Source organism: Phascolarctos cinereus, unplaced genomic scaffold (assembly GCF_003287225.1).
Source record: "Phascolarctos cinereus isolate Bilbo 61053 unplaced genomic scaffold, phaCin_HiC Scaffold_726;HRSCAF=1367, whole genome shotgun sequence".
NCBI classification, from domain to species: Eukaryota; Metazoa; Chordata; class Mammalia; order Diprotodontia; family Phascolarctidae; genus Phascolarctos; species Phascolarctos cinereus.
Genome location: NW_027556098.1, coordinates 339,363,486 through 339,385,476, shown reverse-complemented (window position 1 = coordinate 339,385,476; position 21,991 = coordinate 339,363,486). Strand labels below are relative to the sequence as shown.

The 21,991-nt window shown below is 39.0% G+C and overlaps 1 long non-coding RNA gene across 2 annotated transcripts in view; it reads left to right on the top strand.

The window, feature by feature from the left end:
- Positions 1-21,991, top strand: part of LOC110213472 (uncharacterized) — a 43,130-nt gene that overhangs the window by 5,692 nt on the left and 15,447 nt on the right. For both annotated transcript variants that reach the window (XR_002326006.2, XR_002326007.2), the window contains exon 2: positions 20,685-20,754. This is a non-coding gene — a long non-coding RNA (uncharacterized LOC110213472). The remainder of the gene's footprint in view (positions 1-20,684; positions 20,755-21,991) is intronic.

The window sequence follows — 21,991 nt, the reverse complement described above, 5'->3', positions numbered from 1 at the left end:
CAGCAACTAGGAGACCTCCCTCCAGAGGCTGTAAAGTAGGTGCTATTATTTTCCCCACTTTATAATTGAAGAAAATGAGGCAGACAGAAGTTAAGTGACTTACTCGGGATCAAACCACTAATAAGTATCTGAGACCAGATTTGAACTCAGGACTTTCTGACTCCAGGCCCAGCAATCTATCCTCCACACTACCTATCTGCCTCTAGGGGCATTCCTTGCTCAATATTTCCTACTCAGAGGGAAGCTAATGAGATTAAGGAAATGGATGAGAGTGGGAAGAGACCTGAGGCAGGTTGTCCAACCAGCAGGCTATTATAACAGTCCAGGCATGAGATGATGAGGACCTGGACCAGGATGGTGGCAGTGTCTGAGCAGAGGAGTGGTCATAGATGAGAGAGATTTCAAAGGAAGAAATGAAAGGACTTGGCAACAGATTGGATATGAGGAGTGGCAGAGAGTGATGAGGCAAAGGTGACAGTTAAATTGCAAATGTAGGTGACTAGGACAATGCTCTTCCTCTTAACAGTATTAGGGAAGTTAGCAATAGGGACGTCCTTTAACTGTATTATGATCCAAATAATTTTTTTCTATCTTACCTACAAATATACCTGAAGACCAAATGAAATACTATGCTGAAATCAAAACATGCTATTTTTAAGGCAGTCCCCTGATCTACCACAAAATCATAGAGTCCTAGGGTTGGACGAGACCTCAGAAGCTATCTAATCTAAGCAATACCTGAAGTATGAATTTCCTGTACAGCATCACCAAAAAAGTGGTCAGCCAATCTTCTCTTGAAGAGCTCCACTGATGGGGAACTCCCCACCCCCTAAGGCAGATGCTTCTTTTTCTGCAGAATTCTTCTTGTTTTGGTTTTCTTTTAGCTGAGCCATCTCTCTTCAGTTCCCCCCTCCCCTCGACTGCAGTCCTAATCCTTTCCCCTGGCATCTCCCTTCTATATGACAGACCTTCAAAAACTTGAACAGCAAACTTGGCCACTCTAAACTTGTTCACTTCTTCCTTGAGGCTAACCCTTCCCAGACCCATTACTTAGCACCATTTTAATTCCCCTTTATCACCTGCACAGATTATCTTGTTAATATCCTTCCTAACGTGCAAGGCCACAATATTCCAGTTGTCATTTGAGCAGGGCAGGGTGGTTCAGAGCCTATTACCTTCCTAGCTCTGGACACTGTTCCTCTTATAGCACAGCCTAAGATCAAATTAGCTTTGACAATAACTATGTCACACTGGTAACTTATATTGAGCTTGCAGTCCACTAAAACCCCAGATCTTTATGTATTAACTGTGGCCTAGAAATATCTCTCATCTTGTACTTAAATTATTGTTGTTGCTTTAACCAAAAAAAAAAGTCCTTTATATTTAGCTATATTAAATTTAATCACCTTAGAGACAGTCCAGTGGTCTAGCCTGTAGAGATCACTTTGCATTCTGATTCTTTTCTTCTGAGCTACAAATTGAATAAGCTTATTATCATTATCTTTATCTTTATCCAAGGCACTGATGAAAAGGTTAGCTAGAACATGGCCCAAGACAGACCAAGTGAAGCAGCTTAGTAGTCTTAGCCAAAAAGAAAAATAAGGGTAATATGGAAGAACTTGTCCTTAGCAAACCCTTACTAACATCTTATACGAACTTTTCAAAATGTTCACAAACCATATGTTTAATCATCTCTTCTAGAATTTTGCTGGGGTTAACCTCAAGCTACAAACATATCAATGCTGGAATTTCCCCATTCTGAAAATGAAAATGAAATTAACGTATTCATGTGAAATATGGAAGCTAAGTTGTTTATCGCTTCCCTAGACTTCAGCATCTTCCACTTTAAACTTCAGTGTCTTCAGCAACTTTGTTATAGCAGAGGCTCAAAAAATATCACAAATCATATTCTAATCCATAATCCATAAAAGGGTCTCCAATAAGGCTTTTTCTAAACTTCTGATTTTTTTAAAAGACAAGCTTCTTCTATAAGCAACCTAAATACAAGACTTTCAGAATTAAGTGCATGCACTATGTAAATATTTTTCGAAGTATTGCTGCTATAAGTGGGATGAAGATTGACTGTAAGGACAGGAATGTTAATCAGGGTTGAGCCTGAACTTCAGCTGAATGAAGATCACTTCTTCACCAAGTGTCTACTGCCCTGCTCCTTCCCCCTTCCATGTATTTCCCTCCCCCACCACTACCCCACAAGAGGCCCATGACACTTCCACCATGAAGGCTTGCCTGATTTCTACCCCCAAAGTAAACCATTTCTTCCTTAGATGGCACTTTGCTTTGCCCCTCTCTAATGCACCAAGCATTGCAGTGTATGTATATTATAGTGTTCTGTGTCTGAGTCTTATCTCTAGAAAACTTTCTTATCTAAATTTTGTATCGACCTCAGTACCTAGGACAATAAATTATTACATATTTGTTGAATTTTGAAAAGCACACAGTATAGTAGAGAGGCACTGGGGTGGAGGAGAGGAGAGTGGTGGGAGTGGAAAAAATACTGCATTTGGAGTCAGGTAACTTGGGTTGGAATACCAGCTCTCCTAATTATTACCTGTGACTTTGGGCAAATCATTTTCTCTCTCCAGATGGCATTTTCCTCATTTACAAAAGGAAGGGACAGGAATAGATGATCGTTCTGGTCCCTTCCAACTCTAAATTCTGTATGTTACAAATCAGACAAACTGAGTCTGGGTCCTGAGTTTTCTGCTTCACTAGCTGTGTGATCCGGAGGAAAATCCCTTTCCCTTCCTGAGCCTCAGTTTACTCATCTGTAAAAATGAGGGTGGCACACCAGGTCACCTTCAAGAGCCTGTTCCCTAACGGTGCTTGATTCTACGTGTTGAATGGATGGTTGCATTGTAAACAGTCCCACTTCTGATGGCCCCTGCATTAATTTCTGGCCTTCATTTTAAAGTGTTTCTCCTTCACTGTCTCATGATGCTTCCAGGATTGAATTATAGGCTCACAGACCTATAGCTGAAAGGTCCTTCAAGGGAAGTCTAGCCCAACTCATTTTAAATGTGAGGAAACTGAGGCACCAGGAAGTTAAGTAATATATCCAAGATTACACAGTCAGTTTAAGGAGCTGAGATTTGAACTGGTCCTCTGATTTCAAAGGCACATTGCTTCTCCTACATTTCTGGACCCTAAAAGAAAAAAAATGGTTGTATGTCTATTCATTCTTGCCCAGGAAGGCTGGAACAAGAAAAAATTGAAAGATTCAGAGGTTGAATATTAGATAATGATACAGATGGCCCTGTCAATCTGGAAGTCTGATCCTCCAACTCCTGGGTAATGGTGGGAGCAATGTCTCTTGGTCAGGAGCACCCAGTTAAAAGCACTTCTTACTGTTGACCCCCAGCTAGTCCCAGGACTTTTCCTTTAGTGTATTGCTCCCATTACCTTCACACTATTTCCAACATTGCCCTAAAGGAAAACTTGCTGTAAAACAATTGTGTGACTTTGGTTATCCATGATATGTGTGGACATTAGAAAACCCAGTCTAATAACAGATATCAAATCATGATATAAAGAAATGCAGAGATGACAAAGTTGTGCCCCTAAAATACATAGTCAGACAAACCCAAAAGTTTTCAAGTCGGGAGGGATCTTAGAGATAATCTAGTTCAAATCCCTTATCTTATAGCTGAGGAAAACAAGGCCAGACTGTTTATCCAATGGCCTGTGGGAAAACTCCTGTACATCTGTTCATCCTGTGAGGAGAACAAAAAAAATCTTCCCTGGAAACTCTGTCTAGGAGCTTGGAGTCATGGAAACTTCCTAAGTCTTCTTGAAGAAACATATTCCACCATGACTGTGGGTCAATGGCAGACACCCAAACAAAATCCAGGCATCCTAAATGTCTGCCTACGTTTCTCTCATTCAGAACATTACTTTTGATGAGTCTCAAACACACAAAAAAGTGGGTGCTCAAGAACTCATGCCAGGTGTACTCTTGAGAGGGTGGCTGCTTAACTAGGTCACCAATCATTCCTCACTTCCTCTACATCACTAAAGATATGAAAGTAGGCTAAAGACAGCAAGTAAACAGCTTCTTCCTGATCACACTGGTGAGGGTCCACATGAGCTGCAATAGGTTATGACTTAAGCCAGTTATTAATTGCAGTGTTCCCCTCCTGTTCAAAATGATCATTAAAAACGTCTTTGATGCATTGTCAATTATTCAGGATGATAGGGGAATCCTTTGGTATTGATAATAAGAAATAGCAGAATATCCAAAAGTTAAGAATCAATTGAATTAGATTGTTTATTTGGGTTTTTTTTCTGACTTGCTTTCCTTTGTTGAGGCTAATATCCACGGTGCGTGTCTCCTTGTAGTAGGACTCAAAGAAAATATAATCTTCAGCCCCAATGCTGTTCTTCTCTAGACTGATAATTCTTATGAACTTCATTATAACTTACTAAAAGGAATGGTTTTTAAAATGTGGAGTATAATAGTTTTTTAAAAACTCACCTGTAAAACTTCTGATAAAAAAAAACTCCATCAGTCCACTCATTTGTGCCTAGGTAACTACCCTATCCATCCATTCTATGAAAATGGAGAAATGAGAAACTTAGATTCTACTTTTAATCCCTTTTTTGGCTAATACTGATTCTAATACCCCTCTAAAATCAATTGAATTCATTTCATTTGAGAAGCACTTGACATGGTGAAGTGCTTTGCAAAATGGCATCCTCTATAAAAGATATGGAATTTGCTTCATTTTTTTTCCATTTCTAGGCCCTATAATATTAGTGTATATCCCCCTTGGACTTATTCTCCCAACTTGTACTGGCAAACTGGATTGGTTCCCAAAGGGTGGTTGACTACTTTTCACCCCACTCAGGAGTCCAGGGGGTAACCCTGAGTGGTTAGGAAGTTTCTACCACTACTGCTCATGAACCCTCATTTGATGTCCTTCCCAGGAGGACTTCCCTATAAGCCTAACTAGACCAACATTTGCATAAGAATGGTTACTTAAGGGGCATGGTAAGTATAATTGGTACATAAAACATTTTCCCAAAAGTCTAGAGCATACTTTTGCATAAGTACACATATGTTCATGGGAAAAGCAAGCTGAAATTTGGAGTACAATGGTGGTAAGGCAAACATGGAGAACATTTGTGTGGCATAAGAATAACAACGCCTAAGGGGCATTCATGAAGACTTCATAAAAGGAGAAAGGATCTTGGAGCTATGAGTACATGTGACATGGGGGTATTCCACAAAGGAGAAGGACATGGTGGAAGAGTTCTTTCCTTACTTTGTAGAGTTTTCATGAAGTTTCCCTTGGGTATAACGCTCTGCTAGGCTCCAAGTGTCCATGCCCTTATAGAGTCTTGAAGCTGCCTGTCTTCAGTGTATCTAATTTGTTCTTGGGATGTCTCTCAACAACAGATGCATTGTCTCCTATTAGCCCACTGTCTTCTAGGCTCAATGTCCCATCTCCCACTTGTTGCCTTCCGACATAGGTGAAAGGGTCTGCCTCCTTAAGTCGCTCCTAAATCCAAAGCTTGACTATTTCAATGATGGACTCACTGCCTTCTAATTGGCCCAAAGGTGTGTCTGATTCTTTTAGCCATTCTCAAAATGATTTCCTTCGAAATGTTTATTTTCATCCAATGAACTTTACTCCTTCCAAAATGACTCGTTTCCACCTAATTCAAACCTTTGACTGGCTGAATCAGAAGTCTGATTCATTTACATTAACTGGAGTTAGGGCTATAACCCCTCACTTTTACATTAGGATCATAGCTCTAAAGTGGAAAATGATTTCAGAGGTCATCTAATCCAACTCTCTTATTTTATAAATGAATAAACTAAGGACCGGGGAAGTTAAGTGATTTGTCAAGGGTTATACAGGTAGTAAATTTCAGGGGGCGGGATTTGAATCTAAGTCCTATAGCTCTAGAGACCATGTTCTTTCCACTGTCCCACGATGCCCACCATGCAATACAGAGAGAAAGAAAATACACATATACACAAAGACAACGGAATCATTTTATAATTTTGGTGCCAGGAAATAGGACTAATATCTCCCTTATAGACTAATACAGGAGAGGCAGTATGGCATGGTATGCTGGCCTTGGAATTGGAATTGGAAGCCCTCGTTTCAAGTCTAAGCTTTGCCACTTACCCACTGCATGATCTTGGTTAAATCGTTTTACTTATTTGTACCTCCATTTTGTGCTCTATAAAATAAGGATAATAATAGTGTCTGACCAAAATCACAGGGTTGTTGTAAGGACAGAAGGGAAAAAATTATATAAATGGATGTTATTCTACCAAGCATTCTTTCAGTCATTTTTCATACTCTCATCATCTGGGGTTTTCTTGACAGAGATACTGGAATGGTTGGCCGATTTCTTCTCCAGCTCATTTTACAGATAAGGAACTGAGGCAAAAAGGGTTAAGTGACTTTGCCCTGGGTCACACAGCTAGTAAATGTCTGATGCTGGATTTGAACTCAGCTCAGGTCTTTCTGACCCCAGAGATCCTGCTTTCTAGCCGCTTCATCACCTAGCTGCCCTATATCAATCATTTACCATGTGCAATTCTTTTTTTTTAAATTTTATTTATTTTATCCTGAAGGTGAGAGATAAAGCAAGCATTTTCATAACATGGTGGAATGGGGGGGAAACATGATTGTACATGAAAATATATATCTGTCATGTATAACTTGATATTCCTTTTAAATATTTAATAAAGTTATTATGTAACTTTTTTTCTTTTTTTTTCTTCTCTCTTTCCACCTCCCTCCCCTGCCCCAGAGATGGCTACCATTAGACACAAATATATACATATATAAAATCATTCTACGCATACTTCTATTTATCAGTCCTTTCTCTGGATGCAGATAATGAAAAAGTTAGTTGAAACAATAATTTTAGCAAAGTAGCAGGATATAAAGTGAATTCACATAAATCATCAGCATTCCAATAAGAGATACCCTATTTAAAATAACTCTAGACAGTATAAAAAACCTGAAAGTATAGCTGCCAAAACAAACCCAGTAACTATATGAACAAAATTATATACACATAAAAAACTTTTTTATATAAATAAAATCAGATTTAAATAATTGGAGAAATACCACGTGCAATTCTAACTCAGAGGTTTGAGTGAGGTAATGTACAATGAAACACTTTATTAACTTCAAAGCCTGGTAAAAATGTCAGTCACTATTATTGTTATTATAACTATTACTATTATTGAGACTGACATATCCCAAAGGTAACCAGATCCATGGAAGCCTAATGTGAAAATAATTATATCAAATAAAATATTTGGAAACCATATAAAATGTCGCACTGTCACTGGGCCAGGGCTCAAAACTCCTGGCAGTTCTGACTCAATGACTTCAAGCAAGTCATTCTTTCCTTTGCCTCCTTCTTTAGAAATAATGACACTTAATGACAGATGGTTGGTAAGCCTCTTTGAAATCTCCAGATGAAAGGTGTGATGTAAATACAAAGGGTTACTAGTAAATCCACTTCAAAAACAAAAGCTTCTGCAATAAATGGCAAAGAAGCCTGTCTGCTGGAAATTCAGTCTGAGGAGGAAAGGAAAGAGCAGAAAGAACACAATCATAGTGATCCTGAGCTCAGAATTTGAGCTCCAGTCTTATCCCTGAGGATTACAAAGCACTTTGTACATAAGAGTATCATCAGCACATAGAGTCTTTGTGAAAAGAGGACTTCCTCACACCTACATTTAAAGATCCTTATCCAAGGAGGTAATAACATGTTCCAAAGATCCAAACCACACCAGGGACAGCTAGGGAGAGCCCTCTGAATTAAGTGACCCAACATAAAGAGGACAGAGATTCTGACCCCAGAGTCCTGGAACCACTTCATTTGTAACCAGGGGAAATTCAGGGCATGCTGGGTCATGTTTCTACTGAGACCCTTCTATATCCTGATTCACTTTCTAGCCAGAACCAACTGGTACACTGGTAAATCAGGGGTGGGGAACCTGGGCCTCGGGGCCACATGTGGCCCTCTAGGTCCTCCAGTGCAGCCCTTTGACTGAATCCAAACTTCACAGAACAAATCCCTTTAATAAAAGGATTTGTTCTGTAAAACTTGGACTCAGTCAAAAGGCAGCACCCAAGGACCTAGAAGGCCACATGTGTCCTCAAAGTCGCATGTTGCCCACACCTGCTGGCAAATGCTTAATAACCGGCTCTCTGGGAGGGAAATGCAGACTTTTAAGTTTAATTTGTATTATTAATATTTTCTCCAACACTTTCTTAATTTAGAATCTAAACAATCAACATTACAATAAATCCAGCCCTGATTTGTAGTCTTTCTTGCTGACTTAAGAGGTGTAAATACTCACACTTAAACTTCAGCAATCACCTCTCCCTTTAGAGCTGGCTCCAGAATATCCCTAATCCTACTGCAATCAGCCCACATCCGATTCTTTCTGCATGTCCGATGTCTTCTTTTTTTAAAAAAAATGTATTTGTTTACTTATTTTTAATTTATGGAATAAAACAAGCATTTCTATCACATAGTATAATAAAAAAGATGATTGTACATGAAACTGCAAATCTATTATGTACAACTTGCTGTTCCTTTTAAATATATAATAAAGCTATCATGAAGATTTCTTTTTTTTTCTTCTCTTCCTTCCCACCCTAGAGATGGCTACCATTAGATACAAATAGGCATGTATACATAAAAATATTCTATACATGCTTCTGTTTATGAGTTCTTTCTCTGGATATAGATAGTGTCTTTCTTCATATGTCCTTTATAGTTAATTTGGGTATTTATAGTAGTCAAAATGACTTGTTCATTCAAAGTTGTTCTTAAAACAGTTTTGCTGTCACTGTATACAATGTTCTCTTGTCAAATATAAGTTCATCCCATTCACATTTAAAGTTATAATTACTATCTGTGAATTTCCCTTTATCTTATTTTGACTCACTGGTTTCCTTCTCAGCCTCCCTTTTTACCCTATTTCTGTTACCTCATCTTCTCCCCTTACCCTGCTATTCCTTATTGTACCCACTTTCTTTAAAATGATGCCTTCTTTAAAATTAATCTAATCTTGTTTCATGGTCAGCAGGAATTTAAATGGAAAGAACAGGAAGTGACTCTCCATTTTAAATAACGATGTGACCAACAACTTATCACTAGAGGTACCTAAACTAAGGCACGTGGGGAAGAGGGCAAAATCATGTTCTAACCAGTGGGAATAACAACAAATATTGTTGTTGTCAACTTTTCTTCTCTTTCTGAATATTCTCCTCTCTCTGTGCTTTCATAATACAGTTCTCTCTTGGTTCTCCTTCTACTCATCTGACCATTCCTCAGTCTCCTTTACTGGTTCTTCATCCAGAGCATGCCCACTAACCTTGAGAGTGTCCCCAAGGGCCTTGGCCCTCTTCTCTTTTCATTCTATACTGTCTTACTTGATCTCCTTGTATGTAGCTCTGGTCTCTCTGCTGATCTGCAGTCATACATCTCTTTAATGCCTCTTAGACATCTCAAACTGGATGTCCCAAAAGAATCTCAAACTCAACATCTCCCAAAGAGAACTCATTATCTTTCAACTCAAATCCTCTCTACCTTATTACTGGGCACCTTGATCTTCCTAGTCACCCAGACTCACAACTGTGATGTCATCCTTGATTCCTCATTTGCACCAACCCCACATATCCAATCCATTCTTCATTTCATATCATGTTTTCTGTATGTCCCCTTCTTTCCATTCACATAGCCACAACCCTCATTCAGGCCCTCATCACATATTGACTGGACTATTATTGCAATAGCTTTCTAACTGGTCTGCCCTCAAGTCTCTCTCGACTCCAATTCATCGTCCATTCAGTTGATTTTTCTAAAATGTGTATCTGACTAAGTCACTCCCCTCTCCCCTTTTCCCCCTGAATGAACACCAGTGGCTGTCTGTTACCACCAGGAACAAATAGAAAGTCTTCTGTTTGGAGAAGAGAGAGAGAGAAACAGACAAACAGAGACAGACAGAGACAGACAGAGACAGAGATAGAGAGACAGAGACACAGACAGACAAACAGACAGAGAATGTATTTAGTTGTTTACATATTATCTAGGTCATTAGAACATGAACTCCTTGATGACAGGAACTGTTTTGTTTGTTTTTTGGTTTGGTTTGGTTTTATTTTGCCTCAGCACAGTGCCTGGCACTATGTGCTGCATAAATAATCTATTGACTGACTAACTGGTTTGTGGAAGAAGAAAATGTTAGATCTAATCACTCAGCTTTCTGGGCAATCTGAAAAACTCAAGCTGTACTGTAAGTGATGGCTCTTTTCTTCCCCAAGAGAAAGGGGAAGTACCTAGTTAGTCAAGTGATAAGGGTAGGAATGTGGGTGGAACACAACAAGGTCAATAGCTAGGGAGAGATTTCTTGAGTAAACTTGGGACTTTTTCACTTGGGGAATATGCTAAGCCCAGAGAACCCAGGTAGGTATGTCCCAGAAATACCTACAGGTAATTGGTTATAAGAGTAACTATTATCTTTGTGGGCCAAAAGAAGAGGTCAAAGCAGCATGCCTTAGACTCCAGGCCTAGTGAGAGTTATAGAGAGCTAGCTGACCCTGGGGAACTTTAGGAAAGAAATAGCTTAACAAGTTTGGGTACTTCCCCCCGCCAGTCTGTATGGGCTAATTTTCTTTAATTAAATCGTATTAACTGTATTTATTTTGCATATTAGTTTCTTTAATTAATTTCATTATTCTTGATTTCCTGCAAACTTTGCAGTAATATTTCAGTGATTTTCTCTTTTCCCTTTGGAACAAACCTTCAGAAATCTAGTTTAGTGTCTAGAGAAGAGGCCCATAGAAGCAAAAGGGGTCCATGACCTTGGATGGGGAAAAATTGCCTCTTTATTTTCAGTAACTTTTTATTTTCTTGGTCATCTTCTGCATTTTGTTTTATGTGCTTAAAAACACAATCTGAGAAGGGGTCCACAGGCCTCACTAGATTGCCAAAGGGGCCCATGGCCCAGCAACGGTCAAGAACTTCTGGTCTGGGGTGAGGTAAGAAGGCAGCAGAGGGAAAAAGGGAAAGACAGGCAAAAACTAGCTACCAAGATGTGGTGGCAATAGCAGAAGCTGATTAGAGATCAGACAAGGCATGTCCTTAGACACAGGGCACCAAACAGATTCAGAGTACAAGGTTCAGAAAGCTAGAAACCTTGCATTGTTGCTTAGAAAAGAGTGAAGCTCAGAAATTAGTAAAGGAAAAGGCAATGCTAATGTCTCTAAGATTTCTTCCTGCTACAGAAGCTTGAGAGGGAGTATGGCTTAGTGGATAGGGAGGACCACGGTTAGGTCAGGAAATCCTGTGTTCAAAACACCTCTGGTACCAAGTCATTTAACTCTTGGTGCTCCAGACATCTCTTTAAGGTTGAAAGTTGTTCAAGAAGTGCTGATCTACATTGGGAAGGGGAGTTTCCTCTTGGGAAGTTTCTTAAATGTGACCAATAACTCAACAATGAAACCATGTATTGGGTCCAAAAATAAAAAAAGATAGAACAGGATCTCTTGGATCATTTCAAGGAGATTTGGATACTCCAGAAAACTATAGTGGTCAGCAAGGACTATGTCTCAGGAGAGGATTCTTCACAGCATTTCCAGCATCACCAAATAGAACCCAAAGCCTCCAAAACCAGCCTCAGGCCAGCAGCAGCAGCAACAGCATTTATATAATATTTTAAGGTTTGCAAAGCAGTTTTAAAGTCTTACCTCATTTTATTTTATCTTATTTTATCACATAACAACCCTGAGAATTGGTGCTGTTATCATCCCAATTTTATAGATGAGGAAACGGAGGTAGACAGACATCAAATGACTTGCCCAGGGTTATACAGTTAGTATGTATCTGAGGCCAGATTTGAATTCAGGTCTTCCTGACTCTCTTGAAGAGAAAAAAAAAAAACAACAACAGACTCCTTTCAATATTTTAAAGCTTTTGACATGAGATGAAACTTAAAAAGTCAATCTACTTTGAGAATATTAAGAGAAAACACTGGTACAGAAAAGGCTTTCAAGTGTAAAAGAGGGAGGTTATTTTTTTTATGTATTTTTAAGGGCTGAGCAGATTCTACCAGGCTTGAGGCTGAGAGAATTTACAGCTGAGGGAACCAGGGTCCAAGCGCTGGTGTTTAACAGACACAGCAAGTCAGTGAGAAATGCTATGCTCTGACTAACGTCCAAAGTGGCCAAATGACTTCAGAAAGTACAAATCAGTCTTTCAAGTTCAACCTCCCTCCCTCCCTTCCCAGTCTCTCTCTTTTGTCCTCTCCTTTGAAATGTTTCCTGTTTCTTCATCTTGTAATGATATGTACAATGATACGATATATGCACAATGATACATAGAATGGTATGATACTTGGGGAAATGCTTAGCTTTTATTCATGTTTTCCAAGTTGTTTATATTTCTCTATTGATTTTTTTTGGTCCTGACTTGTGATTTGATTAAAATAGCAAACTCCCCAAATGGAGAGTCTCTCCATAGATGCAGATCAGCAGCTCTGATGTAACTTCTGGTCTCCTGAGGAAACTGTTAGGTGAAGTACCTTGTCCATGGCTATATGGTTATTATATGTCAAATGGGGAACTTGAACCCAGGTCTTCCTAACTTCACCCACTATTCATTAACCCATATTGCCTTTCTTCTACTAATAGCCATACCAAAAGTGTCAAAAATTAATGTATTTCAATAGTAAAACATTCATTTCCAACTGTTAGAAAATAAGATAATGCATCTCTGGGGGGACATTGGAGAAAGGAATACCGTATCCCCACCCCCTCCACATAAGAGTTTTTTGGTAGCTGCTGCATAGTCTGGTATGAGTTTGTTAACATCACTCCTCCCCAAATCTTCCCTGGTGAGTGAAAGACCTGTTCCTGGATTTGTCTGATCTGTGTTGTTGTAGTCTAAGCTTCCAACAGCCAGAATCACGGATTGCTCCAATTCGCCTTCTTTCCTTAGGCATCTAGGTGTCACAATAGAGAAGGGCATTGAAACTGGAGTCAGGAAGACCTGAGTTCAAATCCAAACACATTCATTTACCAGCTGTGTGAACCTGGACAAGTCACTTAACCTCTGTCTACCTCAGTTTTCTCATCAGTAAAGTGGGGATGATAATAGCATTTACCCCCCAGGCTTTGTTGTGAAGATCAAATGACATAATTTTTGTAAAGGTGCTACATATATATATGTATATATATATATATATAATTATTATTATTATTATTATTATTATTATTATTATTATTCCTGTATAGCAAAAGTGTCCAACATGTAGTCTGTGGACCACAAGTGCCTACAAAATACCCACGCACCTGAACCAGACTAAAATATAATTGGGAAATGTTTAACAAAAAAAATAAAAATAGAATACAACATAGAAAATATTCATTTGTGGTTTTCTAAGTGAATAGGGATTCATTTCTATTTGAATTCGAAACCACTGATGTATAGCACCTACCCTGGTACCAAGCAATAGTGAATCCCTAAACAAATAATCCTCCTAGTTCCAAACTCAGATGAAAACATCTAAATCAGAGATTTCCAATTTTTTTGAGCACAAAGACCCCTTTTTAGCATCAAAAATCCTGCTGAGTCCCACATAACAGTTGTACTATGATTAGTGGCAATTGACTGAGAAAAGCCATGATGACAAAGAACTACCCATGAATTCAGTAATCTTTTAAGTCAATTTGCACTTTATTAATCATAACATTTTGTAGCTATTAGAGATTGAAAGTCTATCATACTTATGGATTCACAGATAAGAAGCAATAACTTCTGAGTCCCACGAGTCAGGGAACTACCAGCTGAAGTCATTCCATAATTTGTCTTCTCTCCTAGTTGAGAGAAGTTACTGGTGCATGGAGTTATATTCACCTTTTTCACGTATTAAATTAGGCAGTTAATCGAAGCAGTGTCTAGGATCTTGTCTCTTTCTAGAAAGTCTATGGGAAGAATCAAACCTTGCAAAGATTTGTAGAGGGAAAAATGTTTTGATTGAGGCATGAAAAAAAGAAATTGCTTTCCCTTTCTTCATTCCTATTTCCTTAACCTACTCTTTTATTCTTCTATACTCTGGAAATCTAGAGTCCTTTCTAAAATATACTGATTATATTAATTCCTCACAGATCTCTTAGGAGTCTGTTCCATCTGGTGACTGGCCTTGGAATAGGAAGGTTTTCACTTGAGGAATATATTAGTCTAGGTAAATCTGACCTCATAATATTATCATTTTAAATGTTTTATGTTGTTCTATAAAAAGAATATAGAGAGATCATAAAACCTGGAATTTTTGTGATATGATTTTTTTTTAAAAGATGGGGAGGAGAGCAGTGGACCTGTGGTTTCATCAGTCTAAGGAGCTGTCATTATGGAAATTCCCTTCACACATGAAGATCAGCAACCCGTCTATAATTTATCATCTTAGAAAAAAATTTGCCTGGTGGCACCCAGGACTTAAACTACTTGTCCAAGTATATGTCAGAAGTATATGTCTGAAAAAGGATTTCCACCCATGGCTGGATCTCTACCATACTGATGATTATTTTAAAGGCATAGTGCTATTGACATGCATGAGTCTTTCTTCAAGTTTTACTAAGTTTCTCACTGACCATATGATTTCTTGTAAGCTTAAATGAGCTTTTTTTAGGTACATGACTGTATTACCCCCTTATATGCCAAAGCAGTGAATATGTATTCACACAGTTCCTTCCTCAAGTCACAGCTAAATCTGTCTGTGAAGGTGCGGAAATACCCATTCATTAGAATAGTTCAGCACATTAGATTCTTGGAAATTGTGCGCTTCTTTAGTTTACCTGAGATTAAAACCATAAAAGCTTTCAGCAAAGTGATAATGATGATTATAACAATAATCATTATCATTCTTGTTGTAATGACACAAAAAAAGAAGAGTAATAATTCATCATTGAACCATTTTATTTTTCACTCAGACTGACTATTGAATCCTAAGATTCAGACTTCTAGATGTTACTTCTAGATGAGGCCTCTCTACTTGTCTCCCAATTAAAAATAATAAATAATTTCTGTAAAAAAAAATCTTCCTTTGCTCTAAATTTCTTTTTTTCCTTTCCTTGCTCCTTTCTTAAAGAATGCTGTGTATGAGAAACCCAGAATTCATTTCAGTGTCCAGCAGAAAGTGTTTTTACACATTATATAAAATCTCAACTATCGAAATAAGGCAGGGTAGCAGGGTGAAAAGTATCATAAACATGGAGTCCGGGGACCTGAATTCAACTCTTAACTGCCTTGCTTACTGATAGATGACTTTGGACACTCTTACATCATTCTCATGAATTCCAACTCTGCAGCTTGCTACCTGGAGGAGAGTTTCTTCCTTGTAAAATTAGAATGTTAAAAGGTGATGCCTAAGATTCCTTTCAGTTCTGAGTTATTAATGTTCTTTAATTAATTACTAATTAATTAATTAATGATCTTTGGTTAATTACATCAGCTGCAAGAAGAGGCTAATAATACCTGAATTACTATTCAGAGCTTTAAGGAAGCTATATTTTGTTAACCATGAAGTCCTGGGTAATTCAATTCAATGAGCATTTAAGTACCTACTATGTGCCATGTGCCAATCAGTGTAGCTACGAAGACAAAAAGGAGAGCCAGTGTGAGTTATTATCACTATGCAGATATGTACCATCTTAGCACTCATGTAACACAACTTCTAACCAGAAACATGAATCCCCTTAGAGCATCCTCAAGTAATCACAACATCACAGTCTCATCCTTAATACCTGCCATCCTTCCTCTGGAAACAGGAAATTGGAAGTAAACTCAAGAAGTTTGATTCAGAAAAACAGCAGCTCTACTTTGAGTCTAAAATCAGGCTTCATCGTGGCTCCTTTCTTTAGCTTTGGTATGCAGAAAGAATAAGCTCTCTAATTCAGAGAACAGCACAAGCCTTGACCCTCGAGGCAAATGCAGACACAGACAACACTTTCACAATGAAGATAGGAACCAGGAAAGCCCAGGCCACAGCACAACCAGGGCCACAGTTATACTCCTTCCAATTTCAACACCCCAGTGCACTTGCTCTCACTGTTTAGAGGCAGGGGTGGGGAACTTGTGGACTATGATAAGGCCCTATAATAAAGGCATACTAGAGGGCCACATGTGGCCTCGAGGCCACAGGTTCCCCACTCCTGGGCCTGATCCAATGTTGAGTAGCCCCATCCTACCAGCTGCCTGGATATCTATTAGATTATGAATTCCTCAAAGGCAGGGATTTTTTGCCTTTCTTTTTATCTCCAGAGCCTGGCACATAGTAGGCACTCGATAAGTGCTCGTTGACTAATTGACTAAGAGATCAGCCTCTATCCTATTCCACTTCCCTTCCTCACCACCCCCCCTCCCCACAGCCAAACCACAACTCTAGGGAATTTCTGGTACATGTGCAAAATATTTCCAGTGATGGGAAACTCATTACCTCATAATAAAACCCATCCTATTTTCAATCATCTTCAATAGTTAGGAAGATCTGCCTGCTATTGAGCCAAAATCTGCCTCTCCATACCTTCCATCCCTTAATCCTACTTCTGATTCAGTTCCCACAGAGTAGCTCTAATGTCTGTCATTAACCTTAACAGAGCTGCTTCCCATTTGGAAGAATTTGCCACCCATCAGATCGGCTGTATGGGTAGGAGAGGTCTACCTGTCCTAATTTAAAAGCTGGGAGGTGTCAAATCAATTGAGTGAAGCAAATTGCCTCCATTTCTTTGCTATTCCCTGAACTCTTGCCTTCCATCCTCTGGGGCTCTCCTTTGGCTGAAACTGCTTTGGCCCTCTGCTCTGATTTTATCATTATCCTGTGAATCCTGTTGCTGCGATGCCTTTTTGACCCTCCCTGTGCTACACAGGTATGTACTTTTGGTTTTGTCCTTGATGAATTCCTACGTCTTCGTTAATTTGTCTTAGACAACCTGTCTGTACTTCTGCCCATGAACGTCATCAGTTGCTCTAGGCCCCAGGGCTTGTACACTAAGGAATCTCAGCTTGAACTTTTCCCCAACTTACCTGCTACCACCAATAAACACTCAGTCCAATATCCATCTGCTATCCAAGAAAACACGCAAATAAATACTATGAGCCTTGGGACCCCCCATTACCAACTCTGGTCTTAAGCCAGAACAGCGGGGACAGAGTATCTCTTTTCCACGTGACATTATTCTAAATATGTAAACACTGCAACCATCCAGCTTTATTCTTCGTTTTCATATCTCCACTTAGTATTTCAACCTTAATTAAAACATGAATTAATTCTCCCAAGAGCCCTGTAAGCATTAATATTCGGATTAATTATTCTCATTCTACTTTGTCCCTCAAGACTAAAGAGAGATGTGGATTTTTCATGACTTGCCCAAGTTCTCACACTAAAGTTATTTAATAGTGAAAACAGCAGGAATCAGGACCAGAGTGGAAATAACATATGGAGGAAGATATCCAAAGGTCATAAATTTCCAATCTCTTTCCAAGACAGAACTACAGTGTTCTTTTGCTGACAAATAGAACAAGCTGGACTCTAATTCAAATCCATGGGCTACTCTATGCATTGGGCCTTTTGAAAATAAGCAAGTACCTGTTATTGGGACAGGGGCTAGTAAAAAAAAAAAGTGTCACATGAAATACTGTATTCATCAATAAGCTAGTACTATTCACAGGGACCTCAATTTACCTAGCCAGTAGCTCTAAAAAAAAATTAATCAGACTTTCTATGCATTAGGAAATTCAAAGTACAGTGTTCTTAGCCCTATATTTATGTTTTACATTGATAGTCTAGTTTTTTGTAATGTTCCCTACAATGATAGAAATATAAATATTTACTCCAGGAACTAGTAAATGTAACCATCTTCTGTTAATCTCCTCATCGAAAAAGTAGCGAATTCAATCCAGTTCAAAGAACATTTGCTAAGGACCTACTATGTTTCAAACACTGGGATAGGGGATAGAGATGTAAATACAAAAACAAAGTGATTCCTTCCCTCAAAGAGTTTACATTCTACTTGGAAGAAATAATATGGTTGTAGGTAAATGAATTTAAAATATATACGAAGTAATTTCAGAGAAGAGGGAAAAGAACTAGGAGAATCAAAATAGCCTTGTATGGGAGGCTGTACTTCCCTCCTCTATGAGGAAAGGCACCAAGGTCCTACCTACCTCCACCAAGAGATAGAAGAAGCAAGGTGAGACAACCTTCCTGGCAACAGATCCTATAAGGCACTGAGGAAGAGATAGGGTGCCGTTTATGGGACACAGAAAAAAGACCAATTTGGGAAGTGGACTAGAAGATCTTATCATTAGTTTGTATGTATATGCATATATGTGTATATGAATATATAGTAAGGAAGTTGATTAGGACAACCCACCACCAGTTGATAAAATCACAGAAGGGGCAGATATCAAAAACAACAATGTGTTAATGCCATAAAGTGGGAAAGATTTCCTTTTTGTGACCCCTTTATGAGGTATAAAGAATTTCTTCCTGGATGGAATTAAAAAGGAAGCTTGACATTGGCTGGTATGAGAGTGAACACACCTCGGGTGGCCTTTTAAAAGCTTGCTTGCCAGCCCTGAAGAGCGTTGAGGGGAGAAGTAACTTCAAGCAATGTGACCCTTGGCAGTCTGGAGGACAGCCATCTAAGGAGGAGGAAATCATCTCTTGAAAGGAGATTGCTCTTTGCCTTTTCCATTGTACATCTTCCAGAGGGCAGCAGCAGAGGACAGGAGTTCTCTTTCCTCCTCCCCCTTTCTCCATCTTCTGTGGCACTTCACATTTGAGCTACTTACCTAATAGGAGAAACTATTCATAGAGCTAATCAGTGGAGACAGTTCTGAGGGGTATGACCCCCGGCAGCAGAGAAAAGAGCTAGCCCTGGATTCCGGATTGAATTAACACTTCCACTTAGGGTCAAGCTACACAGAAGAGCAGGCTCAGAGAGTCCAGTTCAGAAAGGAGAGTAGTGTATGAGCACCAGAGTAAGACAGAGCCTTGCAACAACAAAGGTATGAGTTGTTTCATCCACATATCATTCCTGTACATATGCCTCACTATCAATGTACACTGTGCCCAATGTACAATATGTACGTGCCCACTCTTCTCACTAATGCAGTGTGCCCAGGTTTGGGGGAAGAATGTCTGGTAACTGCCATTCTTATATGTCATTTTAGTAAATGTTTTCACTTTGCCTTAATTACATCTACTGACTATTAAAGATAAGAATGCCAATTGGAACACAGGGACTACAGTTTTAAAAGTTCATATCTATAGAATACTTTGCTAGGTGTAGTAAATAGAGCTCTGGACCTTAAATCTGGAAGACTAGAGTTTAAATCTAGCCTCAAACACTCACTAGGCTATGTAACACTGGGGAAAAAAATCATTTAACCTCTCAGCCTTGGTTTCCTTAACTGTAAAATGGGGATAATCATAGCACCTAAATCAAAGCAAGCATCAATGAGATTATGTATGTAAAACACTTTGCAAGCTGCAAAGGATAATTTACATGTTAGCTATTATTATTATTGTTGTTATTATTATTGAACATGAGATAGCAGTAACTCCCTGGAGACTCACTCTGTAGCCTATGAGGCCCAGGTGAGTGAAATACCCCAGAGAGGCCACTATGCTTATGTGTATGTATGCTGTCTCAAGCTAGGATGTAAGCACCTTGAGGACAGGGATTGTTTTATTTTTGTCTTTGTATGCTCAGCACCTAACATAGTGCCTGGTACATAGTAGGTATTTAATAACTGATTGTTGATTAATCGATTTTGTGATCTTCCTTTAAGCTATAAATCCTAAAATCCTATGGCCTTGTGATTGCATTTGCCTACTGTTAAAGGTTTTACATATTGGCATACCTCAAATTTCATTTCCCTTTATGCCTAAAATAAAAATTATGTTTGCATCAAGTTCTGTGCACCTGGGCAGAAGTTTTATAAAACAGTGCCCCAAGGACAGAGTGCAGTAGCTCAAAAGAAACGTGTGATGCGCAAATTTAGAAACCTCTCCACTCCAAATGTTCATATGGACTATTTGTGCCCTACCTGTGGTAAAGCATCTGCGTTCATATTGTCCTGATCAGCCACAGACAGACACACTGTACCCTGACCCCAACATAATGATGTCATTTTGGTCCTCTCTGAGCATGAAGGACAACAACTGACCAATTACTGTCATTTTACAGATAAGAAAACTGAGACTCAAAGAAGTTAAGTGACTTACCCTCTATCACACAATAAGGGGTACAGTTAGAACCTGAGCTTATATCTTTCATCTTTAAATCTTTGGTCTTTCCACTTCATCATACTTGCATTATTTTACCCTAATATCTTAATGCTTCATCATGCCTCAATATGTTGTTACTTCTGGGGATCTTTTACCCTGTTAAGAGAGGAAAAGAAGATACTATTCTATATGGTTCCTCCAAATCCCTTCCCAATCTTGTTTCCCACTTCATTTATAGTTGCCTAACCCACCCTTCCTGGAGGAATCATAGGAATTCGGTGCTTGTTCCTGTCCAGTTCTATTCTGTCTGAGTCAGTTTGCCTGAATTCACTAGTCTACTACATTCATTGGTCTCCTGTTAATGCTGTTTTTTTTCTGGTTCCAGGCTTGGTTCCAGGGATGTGATGGAGCCTTGTCCAAACGGACACTGAAGAGCAGATTGTTCAATTTTCATAGTGAGTATTTATGCCTCAAAGTCAGCAAATATTACAAAGCAGAACTGGATTTATTGTTTTGTTGATTTTCTAGTCTTAAAAACATCATATTACTAATGCAAATTAAAAGTGAGAGGTAAATACATTTTTCCCAGGAGGCGAATTGTTAAATATTACCAGCACCTCCCTTTTCAGTTCCCATTGGTCTATAGTAAATAAAATTAAAAGGGTGCTGAATTTGGAGACCTAAGTGCAAATTCCTGCTCCTACACCTAGTGCCTATGTGACTTGGGCCAAATCGCTTAATCTCTCCAAGAATCACTTTTCTCATCGATGAAAAGTTAGGAGATTGAACTACAAAATTTCTATTGTTCCTTTCCACTGTAAATTGATAATCCTATGATTCCGTCACCTGTTATTCTATGCTAGATGACCAACTCTTTCTAGTAGTCAGGTTTCCTTGTTGGCCAGCATCATCGCTCCTGGAGCCTATATGCATTTAAATAGAAGAGTACCATCTCATTCTGTTTAGATCTCCAGCTGTACTGTGGCTTGAAGTTAGGCAGAGCTGAGTTCAACTCCTACCTCCAACTGCTACTAATTGCATGACCATGCCAAATCACTTAACCTCTCTGTGCCTCAGTTTTCTTTTCTGTAAAATGGGAATAATAGCACTTCCTCATAGGTTGTGCTTTAACATGAAATAATCTATATGTTCTACAAAACTTCAAGCCCTACATAAATATCATCTAATGTTATCCTTTTTCCTCCCTGTCTTCAGACCTTTTCCAGCTTTCAGCTCCATTTGCAGGGAAGAAATAATTTACACACTCTTAACCCAGGGAATGACCTTGTCTTTCCCAATTCAATCCCCTGCTTCACCTACTTCACCAGGTTTCCTTACTGACTCAGCTGCCCCCAAGATGGCTTCAGAACACTATCATTATCCAAAAAATTGGACCTATACAGTACTAAAAACAGACACTTTCCACCCAGAGCAAGAACAGGGTCTCATTCCCTCCTGCCATCAACAGGGTAGAGGCTGGCCCTGGAGACACACATCAACCCAGTTGTAGAATTAGAAGTTCTCATCCATAGCTCATGTTTAAATTCCTCTCTGACCAAGCACCAAAACCAATATGCTTCCTGCAATTAAAAGAAGGATTGGCCATCCAAGGACCCCTTGTTCAGTCTGTACTCCACAGTACAAATTCACCAGTAATGGTTTATCTTTCCAGCCTGAGATATAAAATGTCAG